A 3,562-nucleotide genomic window follows, 5' to 3' on the forward strand; every position below is an offset into this window, starting at 1 on the left:
AACATGAGTGCACCTGAAGGGGGATCTAGTGAAGGCATCCTGAAGGTTGGAACATGCTGAAATAGGGAGATATTTTGGGCAGTTTTTCAGATCCTGTGGAATCTGCTAGGGGAGATGCTCTAAGAATGAGATCCTTTTAAAAGCATCTATAGCACCAAATACTGAAAGTATCATGAAGCAGTGCCATGGTGAAGCATTACGAAGCATACCTATCCTGTAGAATCTCCTAACATCTCAGGGACAGATCAAAATGTGCCAAAAAGAAAGCTGGATTACATAGATGAGAAAAAGCCCAGGGGTCTAAAGGCAGGAGACTCTCCTAGTTTTAGAAGGTGGGGGAGCCTAGGGGCTGGCAGCAAGATTCTAGAAAAAGATGGCATTGGAATTGGGCCTCTAGAATCAGGTAGCAATGACAGATAGAAAAGAAGGCCTGAATTCCAGCCTGTGAAAGCCCAAATTGCTTTCTACGTGCTAATATCTATATTTCATTTTGTACCCAACTGCAAGGAAATTTATCAAGCCTTTGTAAGTCCTATGTACCTTTGGGAGTCCACAGATGAAGGTTAAGATGCCCTGTGCTAGCCTTTATGAAACTGTGCTGTTGTAAGCTTGTTAGGTTAAATAAAAAATCTTGTTTTGGGGGAACAACCTAAGAAGCAGCACACAATACTAGTTAGCCAAAAGAAAAACCCTTCTATCACTCCAATTAGTTAATTATAAGAACTAATTAATCAAGCATAAAACACCTTTGTAATATGCCCCAATTCCTGTCACCATTGCTTCTGAATTTTAATTTTGTGTACTTATTAGCAATGATTATAGTTTCACATAAAAGATGGTTGTTTACTATTATTAGCATAATATTTATGTGGTTTTTTCCTAAGTACACAACATAACTATAAATAATCATATTACACTGTTCTAGAAATATAATGTTTACAAATATCCTACATATTATTAAACGAATGAAACGGATGTATGCCGAGATTTAAAAAATAATTGTCAAGTAAAACTAGTACTCTTTTTATTTTATGAAAAAAAAACCCCAATTTCATAACAATAAGAAGATAACAAGTGGTTATACAGTGTGTATCACTATCTTCAAAGTAGTTACTTAGTACAAGACTTTGACACAAAAATATTCTCTCTTACAAAGAAACAGATATTGTCCCAAAACTTTCTTTTCAGTGCTCTGAGACACTAGTATTATAATTAAAATTAATTAACAAATATATTAAATGTTTGAAACAAGAGAATAGGTAATTTGGGGAACTATCTGAACTTCTCCCCACTTCCTTTTTACCCATCTTTTATTTTGCTTTTTATTTGCATGTGCATACTTTTGAGTTTGTCTCATATGAGATACCATACAACATTTAAATTTGTGTCTTTGACATACTTCACTCAACATCACCTTCTCAAATTGCGTCAATTAACCTAACTGATGCACTCATTATTACATTGGATGTTTTGACATTGTTAGCTTCATTGTATTCTAGGATTTCCTTGTGAAATTTTTGAAATGTTGGTTTAGTGGTCATGAATTTCTTCAGGTTTTCTTGATCATAGAAATATCTTACTTCTCCATCAACTTTGAAAGAAAATTTTGCAAGATAAAACAGTCTGGGTTAGAAATTGTGTTGTTTTAGAGCTTGAAACACTTTATTCCATGTTCTCCTTACCTTTAAAGCTTGTTCTGACATGTCTGTTATAATCCTGATGGATTTTTCCTTACAGATGAGTCATTGTTTTTCTCTTGTGTGGGACTTTTGGTATTTTAAGTATTATGTGTTGTGGAGTTTTTATAATCATAGCTAACTGGCATTCTATGTGTTTAACTTATCTGTATGTTAAATTATTTTTCTATATCTAAAAAAGTTTCTGCTATTACTTATGTAAACAGTTTTTTTATCGTCTTTGTGCTGTCCTCTGATTCCAATTAATTTTGCGTCAATTTTCATTAATTCCAGTTACTATTTTATTAGTCTTTTTTTGAGTCATCTTATGGCTGCCAAATCCACTTTTCACATTGTCTTATTGTTTTTAAAGTATCTCTCATTAACTGATCTTTGACCCCAGTCCTGTCCTGTAGATATGACACTCTGTCTTTACACTGGTACCTTCTGGTACCCTTAATTTTAATCTTCTGGATTTCTGTTTGAAACTTCTTTATGGATTATCATTTTTTTCTGCTGGGTATCCTTGTTTTTAAATTTTCCAAGTATTTTACTGAGCTACTGTTACCTTGGCTGATACCCTTTTATAAGCTATTAGCTTATGATTTCCTCTCTCTTGATCCCCTTTGAACTAGTTTTGTGAGAGCTGAGAGTTTTTGGACGCATTTTGTTGCCATGTATTTTCATGTTTATATTATTTTTGTGTATTAGTTTTTTTGTGCTGGAGTTTGTGGCTTCTTTTTCCAAGTTTCCTGTTTTTTTTTTTCCTGTTTTTGGGAAGAGTGAGACATAGTACTGTTTATTACCTCCAAGACAATCCAGATATTGGCATTTAGAGAAAACCAATTGACAGCAATAACTATGCCACCTATGCTATAGTGCTAAAGGCAACAGCCACAATGGTTCAGCCACAATGGCTCAATCAGCTAGCTACTGACAAAGCCTAAGAACCTCTCATGAGCTACCCTTAAAGAGGAGATTTTAGTGAAGACACTTAGGCCATCCAGATATTGACCTATATTAATTCAGACCACTAATTTCTGCTGGAGCTAGGCAGCTATCAAATATGGAGTAAATGTCATCTTTTTCAGGTCCACCCTCTGAAGATTGTACCCTCTCATCCTGGCATCCCACCAAAGTGTAAGGTTTCCACAGTCCTCCTGGTCTGATCCTGAGTCTCCCAGGAATCCCTGTTTAAATCTCACCCTCTCCAAGCCTGTCTCCCTAGGCTATCTCTTACCTGGTCTCTGTCATAGCATTAACACTTCATTGCTGGATGAAACTCTCTTCCTGGGTGTTGGCCTTGTCCTCAACCAGTTCAGTTTTTTGATGGTTACTTATGTCCTATGCTGCAGAGGACCCAACAACAAAGTCACATAGCATTTGGATTTTGGCCTCTGTCCTCTCGCTGCCCATGTGGAGTGTAAGAGGTCTGTGCCTGTGGTAGTGACAAGAGGTCTCTCTGCTCCTGACTCCATCAGAGGTCATTTGGGGCCAGGGAGCCAATATTGTTGCTAGCTGGGGTAGGGCACGTGGTTCCTCTCTGTTCCTGCCTCTTGTGCCAAACTGTTATTTGTAACAATTAATGTTGGAATATGCTAAAGGTCTGCATTCTATTTCTTATAAACTTTATCTCCTAATGAAAGAAACAAAAATATGTTACACATATTTTTGTGTAACAGTTTATTATTAGTAAAAGACAATTCTGGAAAAAATATGTTTAGTTTTCAATCATGACTTACTATCATAGAGGCATTTCTTCAATATTTTCATCAAGGTTAGGTCAGCCTTAGTCAACTTTAATGATTTAACACGTACCACATAACATTACACAATGTAGCAATAGATTCAGTATTCTCCAGGGTAGCAACATCTCCATAGAGGGA

This window comes from Cavia porcellus, unplaced genomic scaffold (assembly GCF_034190915.1).
Source record: "Cavia porcellus strain 051 isolate PalLab524CR breed Dunkin Hartley unplaced genomic scaffold, mCavPor4.1 scaffold_11, whole genome shotgun sequence".
Lineage (NCBI taxonomy): Eukaryota > Metazoa > Chordata > Mammalia > Rodentia > Caviidae > Cavia > Cavia porcellus.